Here is a 16,446-nt window from a genome sequence, read left to right as displayed (position 1 = left end):
GAGCAAAACTTCAGGACTTTCAAGAAAAGCTCTTTATTTTCATTAGCCCACATTCAGTTATAATAAAGACACATTCTGTGGCATTTAATGCAGCATTTGCCATGTCCCAAGGCAGCTGGACAACCCTGGTCTTCTTTTGGTCCCAGAGGTGAGAGAAACCCAGAGGACTTCTGCTGCTTGGCATTTTCTACCCATTTCTACCTCCTGTGCAAAGGAAAAGTAGGAAAACAGACTCGGAGCTGCACTTCTGAGCAAAATATGCAACTTGATAGGCTGAAAATATCATTGGCTGGCCGGCAGCCTTTTACCTTTGAGAGTATTTAAAGTATGTTAACTACAGACCAAAAGAATACATTGTAAACACAACATAATAACTCTTTAATAGAGGAGAGAGGTTTTGTATTTACCTACCAGAGACATTTGATTATCAAGCAAAACTGCCTGGTGAAAAGAAAAGCACTCCATCACCTTGCAGCCTCGAGTGCCAGCATACCACATATAACTTTAATGTGGTTGGTATCTGTTTAGGGGTCACTTGAAAGGTAACTATTTTGAAAAATGCATTCACATAAACAGAAAGCTTTAATGCCTTTTGTGTGAAATGCAGAAGTCGAATGCTTGTGCTTGTGAAAAATCCCGCAGTATTTTTAGCAAGATTAAAGGGGTTAATCCTGGTCAAATTCCACTTTGAATACTTACACCCTGCCTGCTTCAACTCTCCTGAATTCGCGACCGTACATTGTATTCTCTTTGGCGTTTGCCCTAACGTGCCAGCATCACCAGGCTGCGGGTGCCTTGCAGCAGCGCGTTGCCTTGCTCGTCCCTCTGCTCAAGCCCTCTCCCCGTTGCGCTCCAAGGCGGCTCCTGCTCCCTCGGCCACCCGTACAGCGTTGAGGCTCCCCATGGCCCATTTCCCGGGGAAATGAGGCAACGCACCCAGCAGGACGGGCTCAGCAGAGATGCCCAACGCATGCCAGGGGAGAACGTGTGGCCTTGATTTTCTTCACCAATTGGATTCTCAGCAGAGAAGAGCTCTTCCTATCTAGGAAATCCCCTTGCTATTAATATCAACAAGCAATAGTTGTATCTAATGTCTCCCCTTTCACTTAACATTTTTTTAGTGATAAAGAGTTCTAATTAAAAATATAAACAGGTCTTTCACTTTTTGTTTTATACTTATCTTCCACATGTGCTTGTAATAATCTGCCTTCTTGCCAACACCATCTTGTAAATGAGATCCATATCTCAAGGGTTTATCCTGGTTAAATAAACTGAATTCAATAAAACCCATCTTCAGATATTCCACATGTGAGAGTTATTACTACACTAACATGCTACTGTTGCTTCTGTTACCTAGTGTTACAGATGCATTAACTTCTCCCTTTGCTTGAGTTATGCTCCACTGTATATCTAAGATAAGAAAATGGAGTGCCTGGAGTCTGTTCAGTGTTATCGTATAACAAACAGTGACTTTTTTATTGAAGGAGCTCCACGAGCGACGCAGGTTTTATTGAAACTAATTCAGAGGCAAAAAAAAAAAAAAGGTAAATGTTAAACCAAACACAAAGTAAGTCATGATGTTTTTTGCCCCCTTTCGCTCCCCTTTCCTTTCACCCCCAAAGCAGCAGACTTTGTGGCAGTGTCGAACAGGGCTGGACAAGGCTTCATTGCAGTTGGAGCTCAAAGGTTACAGCGGAGCCTTGTGACTGCACCCAGTGAAGCTGGCACCAGCGTTTCCTGCCCCCTGAAGCTCATCCATTCGCCAGCCTCCTGGCTCTGCACACCTTGGTGGTGCCTGCAAGGCTGAGTGTGCTCAGCACAAACCTTGCAGCAAAACAAACAACTGAATCCGAGCTCCGCAGGGCTCCTTTTTTGTTTTCTGGATGACTTCTTCCAGTTGTCTGGCTTGAACTTCCTGCCTTCTTGCTGCGAAAGGAAAAATGCTCTGAACTGCTGTCAGACACTGAACCCACGGTGTATTTTGCTGATGTTTGTCTCCGTGCAGTGTTTCTTTCTCGAAAGCACCCCCAAGCAATTCACTTACCCAAGTAAGGCTGAACACCCATTAAGAAGTTACTATATGTCATCTGAGATTCTTCTTCAATTGTCTGGAAAAGAATGCAATGGGCATCTGTGTCTTCTTCTAAAGTGAGAGTACAGACCCCTCTTAAAATGGGATCCCAGAACATAAGCTCAAGGAAGAGATCAATCAAAGCTATTCTCTAGGTTCCCAAACTCAAGCCTCCCTTCTTGTTCCACTCCTCTTTCTCTTAATCTCCCATTCTCTGCTGCCTTCCCAGCAAGGAATCTGCTGTGTTGCATCGAAACTGTCAGATGGAAAACTTCAATTCGGCTTGCAGGGACATAGACAAGCTAGAGGCCTGACCCTGAGATACACAGATGTTTTGATTGGCAGCAAGAACTCGACATCCAAAGTGACTCCAAGTGATGAATTAGAAATACAGAACCAAGGCTCTCTCGAGATGGCTACAAGGCAACTCTTGGCCCGTCAAAAAAATAATTAGAAAGGCATTGCAAATAGCAAAGCTTCTATTGCAACATTTATAGCAAGTGGAGGCCTCGCAGGGAAGATTTCCAGGAGCAGAGCCAAACTCAGAAATAAAAGACGGCTAAAGGAAGATTTACACCTCCCTTGAGAAGATAGCCAATAAGATTTCAAGGTAGATTTTGAGACTTTGGCTGCTGTGCTACATTTCTCAGATTTTTCTCTTTGATTTTAAAGAGGTGAACTAATGCTTTTGTTTACTCAAATTAATAATAATAATAATAATACAAACAAATACCAAATAAACATATTTTGCAAACATTGAGGCCTGATTTCGGGGTTTCGTCTCCAAATGACTTTCTATGGTTGTCTTTTATTTGCAGAAGTGCAAAGTAGCAATGGGGTCAGGGACACTCTGTGCTAGGCACTGCCGAAACTGCATAGCAAGAAGGCTTTGCCCCAGAGAGTTCACAAAGCCTGCTTTTGGCAAGGGAATAAAAAGTCAAAGAGAGAAATTAAAACTAGTGCAACATTAAAGCAGAGTGGGCTGACATAAATCATACCTGAGACCCAGATGAGACTATTTTGAAGAAATACAGTTACCACCATGATTTGGCATTTTGGATCACTTAGTTCTTTTTCTACCCATGAGCAACTTTTTACTTTTCATTCTCTGTTTCCTATTTCTTCTCTTTCCTTTCTGCCCTCTCAGCCACCTTCCCTTTGCTCGCTGGCTTACCTTTCTCAGTGGTGGCATGTCCCAACTACACTGTATTTCATGCTCACACAAGGAAGTGGAAAGATAATTGAATGAATGCATGAGTCAGTCAACTACCTTTTTCTCCTCAGAGGGTTCATCCTTATCTTTAAGTAAATGCTAAATCCAAAGTTAGGAAAAAAATAAAGCTTTCACACATCTAGAATGAAAAAAAAAGGGGGGGGGATACATCTTTGAGTTTGCGGCTGCCTTTTAAAAATGAATTTACCCCAGTCCTCTGGGTTTTGCATTCATCATCCTAGTAAATAAATATAAAAGCACTGACAAATGTTAACTAATGGTTATGTAAACAGCAAATACTTCCTACATATGGACCACACTATGCTTCCAGAAAAGTTCAGTAGGCTCTTTGTGAGCAATACTGCTTTGAAGCATTGTATCAAGCCATATCTTTCTGGCAAAGCTTAGAAGATTTTAAGTGGCAATCTCATGCTGGGAATTTTTGTCCAAGCTCAACAGAGGAGGAGCTGAGACCCTGGGAGTTTCCTATACTGGGAAACTCCCTCTGAGATGAGCCTGTGACTCTGGGTGGGGGTCTCAGACCAATGATTTGGAGTAGGAAACGAGCTGAGCTCAAGATAGTATATGAAAAAGCACCTTCTTTTATTTGCTTTGAACTTAATGCTTACTAGATTCATTGGATGCTAAGTCTCAGATGGGAAGTGCGATGACCAGTTTGTCTCTGATCCCCCTTGCTCTGTCACTGAGGGTGGTATAGACTTCTGCCATAACCCTCCCTCAGCTGTTTCCTTTCCAAGCAGAAGAGCCTTGCTCGCTTATTCACTGCATTTGGCACCCCTTTGCTCACCTCTCCTTCCCTCTTTGGATCTGCTGCTCTTCAGCTATCTGAAATGGAGGGAGGAGGCAGATCGCCACACTGCTCAAGGTGGAAGTGAACCAGGAATTTATGCAGTGGCATGATGAGAGTTTCTGTCCTTTCTACATCCTGTATGAATGTGCAGAGCAACTCCACTGGTGACCTTCTTCCACTGTGAGAATAGACCATGTCTTCTCTGTATCCAGTCTTTTAAACAGTTATTTATACATGCAAGGCCCTTGTATCCTAAGGGTTTCTTGTTTCCCAAAGAGCCTTTCTTGCAGGATGAAAGATTTCTAAGAATTCAGTAGATTAACTCAATGGAAATCTACATATTGGTTGACTCCATCAGAGAAATTGGTTTAAAATAAATAGGACTTAAACAGGATTGTAAAGTTAGACTTCCCTTTACAAACATCATGTTGACTTTTCCACAGCATAGCATATTCATCCGTGTGTTTATTAATTATGTTCTTCATTATTGTTTCTACTACTTTGCCCAGGCAGACATGTCAGGATTACTGTTCTGTAGTTTCCCCAAAACTCCCTTGAACAAAAGTCTTTATTGGGTAACACAATAATAAGCCAGTATTAGTTTGCCAACTTCAAGTCTTCAGACATCACATTAGTTTTAACTGAGAGATTAAACATCACAGTTCAGTTATTTCATCCTTGGATTCCTCCTGAACTGTTGGGTAAACACCGTCTGGTCCCGATGACTTGGCATTGTTCATTGTGCATATGGAGTCCATAACCCCTTCTGCCAGCACTTCAGCTTGAGACAGGTCCTCTGATGAGTCCCTCATAAATTAAGATTCCAGTGCGGGAACCTCCCCAGGCTTTTCCACACCTTCTTTTTCAGATGGAGTCTTGCATTCCTGATCTCATCAAATAATATATTATACTTATGCAGCACTTTTAGCAACAAAGAGTCCTAAATTTTGTTTAAACTTCATGCAATAAATTCCATTGCCATTGAAAAGCAAAAAGGTGCTTGAAAATCATTTCCAGAGTCATCTACCTACCAAAAGGGTTGCTACTGCAGTCAGTTAGGCAGAAAAAGAAATGGTATTTAATGTGAATTTATCTTATATATACACATCATGCACCAAGTACTGTCTGCACTATGCACAGGCTGTGGGATCAGTTGGCCTAGTACACAGGGTTTTCAGAGTTGACAAAGCAATACTGATTTAAAGTCTAGTTTTTATTATACTTTATGCTTGCTAAAGTTACACCTCTCTGTGACAACTAAGCTGATACTGTTCCAGCAAAATGCCCAGACTCCCCCCTCCCTTAAAGAATGAATGAATAAATAGATAAATAAATAAAATTAAAATAAAATAAAATAAGAGACCATCAACGTTACCGAAGAAGTGTAGAAGTGATGTGGGTTGCAGCAGTAAAGAGGGCAATAAGTATCATACAGCATATGGTCACTTATGCAAAAGTTTTTGGATTGCTCACAATGTGAGCATGCAAAAGAAGTGAATCATGAAAAAGGTCTTGCATAGTTGATAAGAATAATGATTTTTTTTTAAAACATGTGAAATCATAGAAGAAAACAAGATAGCTGCTAAAGAAGCAACAAATACTTACCAAAATAACAACCATGCTCTCTTATGGAGATAAATTGATTCTGACAGCAAATTAAGTGATGTGATTTTCCAAGATTTACTCAGAGTCAAAATCACATATCTTGGTAGGACAAAGGCTTCTGTGTATTGCTAAAACCAAAGCTTCCAACTGTACCTCTTTTTTTCTTTTTTCCCAACAATAGAAATATCAAAACTTTTTTTAAAATAATTGATTTTCCTTTGCAACCAGTGATATCTCTGCCACTGGAATATAGAGATGTTTTAGATAGGTGCTGCTTATTAGATGCTGCTGCTTTCATAGATGAAAGGGGAATAATGTGTCATCTATTGGACTATTTTCAGAGCGGCTAAGAAACTACAGGAAAATATTCTGTACAAGTGAAAAATGTGCCTTAATCACATAGAGCCTTGGCTCCGCATCACTGTTTGCACTGACAGTGTTTACAATAACTCTATGAGATACCTCTCTGACTATAAAGTAATGAAAAATGAAAATGGTTATCTACTCCCAGGGAACTGCTAAGCTTGTGTACTGCATAAAGCAGTAATGTATCGCTCAGAAAGGTTACCACTTGGTCTGGAAAATTGTGAAACCAAATATTTCAACATTTTTCCCCTCCTGCCAAGGGATCTTCAGAATCACAAAGACAGTTTATTTTGCACATATGGAAAAGATGAGGAATGTCCTTCTAGAGATAACCATCTCTATAATCTACAGTTGAAAAGGATCTTCAGACCTTTTCCAACTACTAGACATTACAGTTGTGCATTAGGTGAGCATTTCCCACTTGCACTTTTTTATCTTTGGGGCAGGGGAAGTAGAGAAATGTTTAAGTGACTGCATACATCTTCCAGGTCTCTTGCAAAACATGCCCAGCATTTTTTTTATGGCAGGCTTAAAACTGCCACAGTCTGATTTTGGATGTGCTAAACTTTATGTCATAAAACTAAAAGGTAAGTTACTATTGGTAGCGTATTGCTTGTTCATAAATATAAGCCTTATCTGGTATCATAACAAAGCAGGAAAAATGGGAAATTGCATTCATGGTAATACTTTAGTTCTCCAATGCCTGATTTTATAGTTTTCCTTCTCAAAATTGCTCTAATTTGATTTAGTCTTGATTTTTTGGGAAAAGTGCTGATTTTTCAGGAAATTGCAGGAATTAGTTGAGGATGAGATCTGACAAGAGCCTGAGTACAGATAGAGCTTTATGAAGAGTATTTTGTACTGAGAGATTCCTCAGTTTGTGTGTACGTACTGTAAGTTTACAAAAAGAAATGGTGCAATATTCTATTTTCACTTCCTAGCTCTCTGATTCTTAAAACTTACAGAATTTACCATGCCCACTCCCACCTCAAGTTCAGTGGTGAGTAGGACTTTTTTCCCCTTTCAATAGGCTATCACAGGCTTAATTATGTGTTAAATATGTGTTTTAAGACTGAACTTCAGGTTGAAACTAATTGCAGTTACACACAAGAATTTTTGAAAAGGATTTAGTTTTCAACTTGAGGCCATATGGAAATGTTTTAAAATATGTAACAGCATTTTAAATAACATGTTGCTTGATAGTTGAGTTGAATCATCAGTGTGGAGAACTAGCTTTGCGCTATTTGCCTCAGCTAATAGTACCTCTATCTGAGCAAGGGTAGAGCTACCTGACATTTCGTGGGGGATTATGAAAACCCATTTGCAGGGCTGAATAAAGCCAGTTCATCCACCTGGAGCTCTGCCAGCAATGCCCAAATGAGGTGCCATAAAACTAGGCTGGCGTGTGAGCCAGCTGGAAATACAGTTGGCACTAAGATGCTCTGCAAATCTCCCCAGGGTCATGTCCAGTTAGCAGGAGGGTGCTGGTGTCCATGCTGCTGAGGGCCCAGGTGGGACAGAGCAGTCGTGAGGAGTACCCTGAGCCACCCCAGGGCTCCCTTGTGCCAGTCTCAGCACCCGTAAGATCTAGTCCTTGCCTCTGCATTTCCCCACGAGATGGTATTGCAAGTCCTTTTTGTCCACAAAGAGATACGGACCCATACAGTGCTATATAAATAATATTCATTTGAACTTGCCAAGGACAAATCAAGTGTTTTACACTCTGCCTTCAGATAAGGGAATAAACAGGAGTTGTTGGGTTCTCAGTGAACTTGCGAACTCAGGGGGTGGAGTGGAGCTGGGGGCAATAGCAGGCAGAAAACCTCCATTCAGTGGGAACTGGATAGAAAAGCAAACAAAATCGTATACTTCATATGAAAAAAACTAGGAAATAATACTGAAAATACCACAGTGTTACTGTGGAAATCAGCAATACAGGCTGACATATGTGATCATATTTTCTTTTCCTAATCAAAAGCTTAAAAACATCAGTTATCAGTACACTAACGCTGACTCAAACAAATAAGCAAAAAAAAATCCCTCCCTTTCATTCTAACTTCAAGTTTCCCTATTAGGTGTTTATGTTACACCTGGTGCTGGGCAGAAACTTGTCTGGCAATGCTGTGAGAGTGGTAGCTTTTCAGGAGGAACTGCAGATTTATACATGCTGACAGGGACCGTGATGCAAGAGCTCTGGCTGGGTCACAGCATATTAGAAAGACATTTATTGCATTGGCAACATTTTCTGTCTCTTTTTGGCAATGCACAGGCACTGTAGCACTCCCAAAGAGAAACAACTTTTTCTTTTCAGTCTTGCTTCTTCTCAGCATTTCAAAGACGCGGGAGTGACCTGGGGATCTAGGCAGCCACCAGACTGTTTTCATCCACTTTGTTGTCCCATAGGACCTCAAGTTGCATCACTGACAAGCAAGCAAGCCTGGCATGAAGAAGCAGGATACCTGCTGCTACCTGTGTCTGTGTTTCTTACCTGTCTGTGATACCATCACGAACGTGAATATCATTGCAGGTTTGCTTAACAAGCACCTCTAGGTCGAAGCAAAGATCCCTTCTTTGTTTTCCATCCATACTCACCAGAAGTCTTTTCTTGTAATTCAATGGATGCAGGGTAAGGACATAAACGAGGCTGGAGAATCAAACCTGTTGACTTCCACCACCTCTCTTCTGAGCTATACTACTGACATCTCAGAACTAGGCCCAGTATCATCCAATCTAATAATGTGTAATAGCATTTAATTGAATAACAGATAACATTTGCTTGAACAATAAGCCCACTTTGTTGTGAACAGACAAAAACTGATGGATGAGTTGGACTGGATCACTGCTCTTGTGCTCATGAAGCTGAGCCTGCTTGCAGAGCCTCCGTTTCCTTATAGCGTATTTCAGGAACATGTTGGTATGATCAAAAGATCAAGACAAGAAGCAATAGCAGGAAGTGATGATCTGTTAACTAATAAATTCTGGGGGCAACTAAAAGCACGAGGATGTAAATTCCTCTAGAAATGTCTTTTCATGACACTGTATTATTTTATTATCCTGTCTGTGGGTCTTTACAGTAGGAATGTTGTTCAGGAAATAGAAATGATATTCAAAGGCATCTTATGAACATTCCTGTTGTGCAGGGGCCAAAAGAAAATGGGCATGGATTCTTAGGCTTTCTTTTCTTGGAGTAATCATATGAGAAAAGCAACAGTGTTATTCATTGAGGCTGTGTTTGATCACATTATTGTGTCAAGTTTCATTAGCGCTGCTTCCAGGGGATGATGCATAACACAGTGTAAGTTTTTACAACTGGAGCAGATTGGTTTGCAGTTTGGGAAACAGATGCTCTAAAGTATTTTCTCTAACCGCACAAAAAAAAAGGTCAAAAGGGGAAAGGGTTCATTGCCTGTTGTGTTCTCCAGATTTTCCAAGTACTTGTAAGCAGTCTCTAGACAAACTGATGCATCTAAAGGAAGTGCATGTGTCTCATTGCAAAATGAAGTAATTGCATGGCTACTTGTTTTGGCCATTGGATTTAAACTAGAAAAGTGCTTTTATCCTCCTTGCTGAAGTGATGGAGATGAAGTTGTTCCCAAAATTTTTACATTTTGTTCATCTATTATGGGCCTTCATGTTGGAGTGCCAAAGAAGCTGACTGATTTAACTAAGCTTGAAAACAGACATAGGAGGTAATTGGGGACACCCTACTCCCTAACGTAATTTGTTACCCGTTTAAAGTGCTTGGCAACACCACAGATCTGTATAAGACAAAAATACATGGGTAACATAACTAAACGAAATTATTGAACATAAGCATGGTTGGCTGCAATTAGCTGGTCTGTTTTTATCAGGGTTGGACTGTCTTTGCCTAGGAAAAAGTGGTTAGGACTTTCCATTTAAGGCTCTTGCAATAGACAGTAGCAGAACACCACAGTCCCTTCTACTGATGTGCAGGTTCAGTACTGACTCAGAAAGAAAATAAAAATATTACTAAGTAACTCCACATCCTGAAGGATGTAATGAGCAGATCCTCTGAGGTCCCTCGGGGACCCTTTTTACTAGCTTTTTTACATAGGGAGAATGAGTTGCTTAGGACATGGTGCAGCATGGCCTTTAGGCAAGTGGATGAAGGGTTAGCAGGAGCACAAGGACTCAAAGTCATCATTCAGTAGCATCCATAGGGTGCTATGGATGTGACCATAGGGTGTCACATTTAAGTCAGGCCATACTTCTCCTACTAGTGGAAACCATAATAAATGTGAGTTTCATATGATGAACAGAGGACTAAAATCTTCATTTTTATCTTTTAGAACATAGATGGCTTTTTTTAGATCTGTATGGAAAAAAAAATCTTATTAATGACAAACGTTAAATAATTACAAAAGTATGCTTTGTAACTTTCTAACCTGTGCCAGCAATAAGAATTGAAGAGTTTATATAAATTAAAATAACTTCAGTGGTATAGGGCAGAGAAGAAAACTTATAATTCTGTGTCTAATAGCCTGAGCTACAGCATTGACAAAGCCAACTTGCCATATGGTCTATAAATTGTTTTTGGAATATCTTTTATCTCCCAAGGCTCTCTACTGATCCTGTAGTCAGAATCACCCGCTATTGTAAGAAATAGCTTGCTATGAAGAAACTGTGAAACTGATGTAGTTCCCTGATCAGTACATGAATACATTCTTAAAACGTAACATAAAACTATTTTTCACTGGACCTATTAAATGGTACCATAATGATTATTATAGATTTTTATTGTGTTCATTTATAGAGAGCTACTTTCTAAGACTGAAATCCCCTCCTATCATTAATGTTGCTGTACTAACTCGCTATATGCTTTACATACACAGGCAAGAAGGCGAATGGGTTATGAGACAAACACTAAGGCAGCATTAAGGTAGCAGGGGATTGCCCAAGAAATCCTTGGGTCCAGCAGTTTGGAACTGAATGAACACTTCATTGTAGTTTCACTCACTCCAGAGCAATCCTTACCATCACCACCAGAGATCAAAGACATTACTCAGGAAGGCTAGAGATGATGGACACATGAGCAGATCCTTCTCTTTTGGGGATGCTGCCCAGATACTCTCCCTGCTCTATCAGTCTCTCTGCCAGCAGGTCGTTCATTAGAAAATATTAGTTCAACTGACTGCGTCCATTCTACCGAAACCTCCAAGAGAAACCAAGATGGGCTGCCAGCCGCACCAAGCATGCAGGCTGCCTGGCGCTGTAAGATCCAGATGCCAGGCCAGCTCCTTGGCTGCAGATCACTTTTAAACTGCAGTTTCTCTGAGAATTTTGCATTATTGAGCTCAAATTAAAAAAAAAAAAGCCATGCACTATGTGGAAAAAGAAAATTTTTAATAGGACAAAGGAATCTCCTTCTCTTGCAATTCTTTTTCTAATCATTGTTTTCTAACCATTGCATCTACAATATTTATTCAATTAGAAGAGCAAGACATAAAATGCATAACAAGTATCAGGAGGTCTACCTACTTGGAAGCAACAGTATTTTTAGCATTGTCACAGCAATAAAACCAGGGACTATTATGGGAAAAATAACTGTGTCATAGATACACAACAAAATCTGCAAGTTGTACATTAAAAAAAAAAAAAAAAAAAAGATTAAGTAGAAAATGTAGGTTCTTCTAAGAGAAATCAATCTATTAAAATTTGCTGTTTTGAAAATGTTCTGTTCATCCTTTATTGTCTAGATGATTCATCTGTGAATCTGTTTTCAGATCAGACTTGTTAAACTGAAAATCCAACATACGAGTTGCAAAGGTCAAGAGAATTCCTTCTCCACTTGCTCTTTGAGGATTCTTTTATTTTTCTTAATCCTTTTGGCTGTTATGTTGTCGTCTGAAACAGCATCTCCCAACTGTCTCACTGAGACAAACTGAATTTATTATATAATTTCATCTCTTGTTCCAAAAAATTCAAGATCAATCTCAAAGAGCAGTCCTCTGAACTTGGCAGACACTTGTGTGGGAAAGTCTTTAAACAAAAACAAATTTGTTTATGTACTGGGACAAGGAGCTCAGAAAGAAGATAAAATACGCCATGAGCCAACACTGCCCTCAGCAGCAGAATTTGGACTGCTCTCATACTGCCTGCTCTGATGTAGAGCTGCAGACCGCCCATCAGCTGCTTGTAATATAGAGATCCCCTGTACTCCAATCGGTCAGTTGGGACAGGAGAATGATTCTTAAATTGAAGGAAGTTGTGGTCTCAGCACTAAGCTGGAAGCCAAGAATGCCTCAACGGTAATGGTTTCACAAAAAGTCACTTGGAATTCATAGACTTAAGGGACATCTGTTAGGGACATATATTTTTTTGCAAAAGTGACTTAAGTGCATACTATCAATCTTTTCCTGTGAGAATTAACCACAAACCTTGGATTTTTTTTCACTTGCAATCTAATCTCAGTTCTGACAGACTATATGGTTAAACTTTTGAGAGAAAAAAAACCCTGCGCCCACTCAGGGTGCCAACACAAGGCCAATCCTCCAGTCAATTTCCAAATAAATGGTGTTTAAGGATCTTTAAAGGAAGCCTGCATGGGCCAATGCACTGAATTAACTACTCTTGTGGCTTTACATTGCAGGTATTTTCCGAAATATGTGCACTGTTCCACGTTTTTTGTAGAGAGCAGACAAATGGAGTTCATCAAAGTCTAACTTTCCTTCTTATATGCATGTGGTAAAATGCATTGCTGCTTCTAGTTATGCAGCTATCTCTGGTACATGCATATTACAACAGTCAGTATAGTGATTGAATATCTCTGTCTGACAGGTTACTATTTCCTAGCTGACCTGCTTTTGTAGGAGCATTATTTATGCATGAGGTTGGTTAAAGCATAGCTCTTGTAACAAATCTAAGAATCTAAACCAAAAATGGTCAAAATTGTCACAATTTTCAAATAAGGAGACCGCAGCTGAACATGTGGCTCCAAGCAGGTGGTTTTCAATTATCAGTGAGGCCGATCTGCAAGTGATGAGCCATCTTGAAACTCAGTTTTGTATGGTGAAAGATCTGCATTTGTTTGGCCCTTCAAACCTTCATTGCCTAGTGTGTCCATGAACATTTTGGTGAGACAGCACAGGACTTTTTAATGTTACCCAGAAATCTAGGCATACATTAGCCTAGAGGAGGAAGAGCTTTGTAGGAATCAAATCACTGCTGAAGGCAGTTTCTTAAATATGAACCCGTTTGAGACAAAAGTGAAGATAACAAGTAGTGCAGTGTGTTCAGAAGAACTTCAGGTTATCTTGTGGTCTCCTTAACTGGGCTGAAACAATGCCCGTGAAACTCCATTTTATCTGGTGCTCAAAGAGAGAACTATAACTAAGTCTGGTAGCTCTCTGCTGTAACTATCATGATAAGGAGGAATGAAACAGCCAGTCAGCCTTTGCAGAACCTTTGAAAATATCCGGGATTTTCCCAAGTCTCTCACCACCACTAACACAGGTATCTGCTGCACTGCACTGAGGCCAACATGAACACCCCAGAGCCACAGAAACGCAGAAGTCAACATATACATGTGTTAGGATGCACTGGACAGCATCAATGGAGGCTGCTTTCTCAGCAGTGAGATGACTTCATTAGTGAATGAATAAAGTGGATGCATGACACCATCACAGGAGAAAAAAGGCCTTATGACTCCTCGTGTAGTTGGTTTACCAACATGTTGGACCTGCACTGTCCATGGGAAACTAAGCGAGTGCGCTGAAACCATGGCACACTCTGAAATCACAACTTAAACTGTGCTTATTATGAGTAGTTGTGCAGGGGGAGGTGGCAGGATGGGACCCTTGCCCCAGTTCACTACCATCTACCATGAAGCATGTTTGGTTTGGGCTGAGAGCAGAATAAAATGGAGCCTAATGTCCCACAAAATACAGACGGCAAAGCTTCTGATCTTCAGTTTTGGTGCAATGGTAGTCTCAGCACACTTAATGGCTCTGTCTCCACTGGCCAACGCACTGGGATCAGCATGGTTGGGGCCAAGGATAAAACTGGAAAAAAAGTAACTCTCCTATGGAGCAAGGGGAAACCCAGGAGAGGAATTATGAAGGTGTGAGTCACCATATGCCTTCAGCATGACTCTAGGGACAGGGCGGCCTCTTGTTCCGGGACTGGGGCAAAGTCATGGCTTATTCTGTTATTATTGTTAGTCAGAGCCCCAGCTACACAAAGTTCAATAGAAAATACACTTCCAAATGCCTCAACCTGAAATGTAAAATAAACAGTAGGAAAATAGCTGCTACTTACTTTTTCTAAATATACCCTGAGGCCAGATCGGCTTCCACTGTACTAAAGTCCAATTTTGCAATCAGTGTCAGGGGAGCAAGATCCAGCCCTTTATTTGGAAAGATGTTAATAATCATATTGTAATTTTAATTTGTCACCGGGACAGGGGTGTGATAAGGCATTTTGGTTGCTTCTATAAGTAGCTCTGAGAATTGTCAGGGGCTGTTGTAGGTGCTAAAGACTTTGTGACATCCTGGCATGGGGAGGAAGGAACTGTGTGCTTCTGGCATATGTCCTCGCTGCGAGGAGGTGCAGAAATCCCTCTGGTCCCACTCTGAACTCTGAGGAAAGACATAGCTGGGCCTGAGAAGCTACAGGAGGAGTGGGCATAGAAAAACAGGAAGGCTGGAAGTTATGGATCAGCTCCATATCAGTAATCTTATCAATATTTTCAATGACTCATTTATGGCTTTTTTCCCTCTGAAGTTTTCATGACATATTCACTTCCTTCCTGACCATATAAAGATGGGGAATTTAAGTAGAAAACATGGAACAGTGCTAAGTCAAGGCAGTCGGAAGCACTCAGCTGGTTCAGAAGAGCATCAACATGTTCAGCTGTAGTGATATACTGGATCAAATCCTGCCCTGCTCTAATATCATGGATTTCTTGGTGGTGCATGCTGGAACGTGCTAGTACCATGGATGACACTTGTGCTATATGGACATTACCAGCTCGCTTGAGCAGATGCCGATTTCCAGGAAAAAAAAAAAAAAGCTAATCAGCACGTCAAATGCACCATGTCATCCATTGTGTGTCCAGCATAGTTCTAATTTCTGTGGTATCATAGGTAAAGTGACACTAGAATTTTTAGCTGTTATTGCACCTCACCTGGGTAACCTCAGATGACTCAGTGTCCTGGATTCTGTGATTCCCTTGCCCCTACGCAGAGAAAAGAGGAAGAAAGGGACTACTGTGTTCCCAAGTTTCAGCTCCATAGGTATTTGGGGATACACTTTGGGAGGCATCGAGAACCGGAAGGTCAGAGAGGCTCCCAGGAACACAGCTTAGACACAGCCTACCAATCCTTCATTTCTGTGTGTACTGAAAATGAAGACTGGTCACTGTTATGATTGACTCATAGACTCATCTTAAGTTTAGTCAGATTTACTAAACTGAGCTCAGCCCTAGTTTTGCCAGGTACAACTTGGGTTTTGCACAATCTCCTAGGTATTTCTGCACCCTGCTCCAAGAGGGTTTATTAGCTAATGTGCAACTAAAGGTAGGTCTGCAACACTGCAATGACAAGGATAAAAATTGCTGGAGCTGGGACATACTTAGGCGTCCCCACACAGGGTTTGCTAAAGCATTGGACTTGGTCCTGGAACTCTGTGCTTGAGCTCACGAGTACAGATGGACCCACCTTCAGCTTGCACTGTGCCAGCAAAGTGTCAGTGCCTCTGCAGCACAGTTAATCCACAATCTGCATAAACTGTTCATGGCTAATTGAGAATTGATCGTACATCCAGCTAGCACCTCTCTTTTATAGGCGGATAAACACTTCTCATGAAAAGTAGTTGTAAATGTGAATTCTACCATTACAAACAGACATATTTTATACATATTTCCTCATTTTCTTCAAATGAATCATGCTTTTTACTGCATCCTACAGTATAAACTCCAAGTATTGTAGGTGCAGGAGTATTTCCCCAGAAAAGCTGAATTTGCAGTGCAGAACTAGTCACACCCAGGCAAACAAGAGAAGGGACACAAAGCACATCTTTTCAAAATCTAATCAAGGGAGAGCAATTCCAAATAATTGAAGGCTTAATTTCCTGCCCTCTGGCACTGCCGTTGTGTTCTCACACGTCCTTTAGCTGTCAGATATTCCAGCTGAGATCTGGACAATTTTGTCACAACTTACAGTTCTGTGATTGTCCACTGAGAAAATATGTACTGTGTATAAAAATATAAAATCACTGCTTCAGAGGTAAGGGTTCCTTTCCTTTGTTCATCCTCTTGCTTTGAACTAAACACAGTATTGGAAATACTCCAGAATACGGTTTTTGGAAAATAAAGGCCGTTAGCAGTTTGAAACCTTCCCAGCTGGTCCATAGAGCTGGTGG

The sequence above is a fragment of the Tinamus guttatus genome, unplaced genomic scaffold (genome assembly GCF_059628265.1).
Source record: "Tinamus guttatus ecotype Peru unplaced genomic scaffold, ASM5962826v1 Tinamus_guttatus_pri_ptg000122l, whole genome shotgun sequence".
Classification (NCBI taxonomy): Eukaryota; Metazoa; Chordata; class Aves; order Tinamiformes; family Tinamidae; genus Tinamus; species Tinamus guttatus.
Note: the sequence above shows the minus strand (reverse complement) of the source record.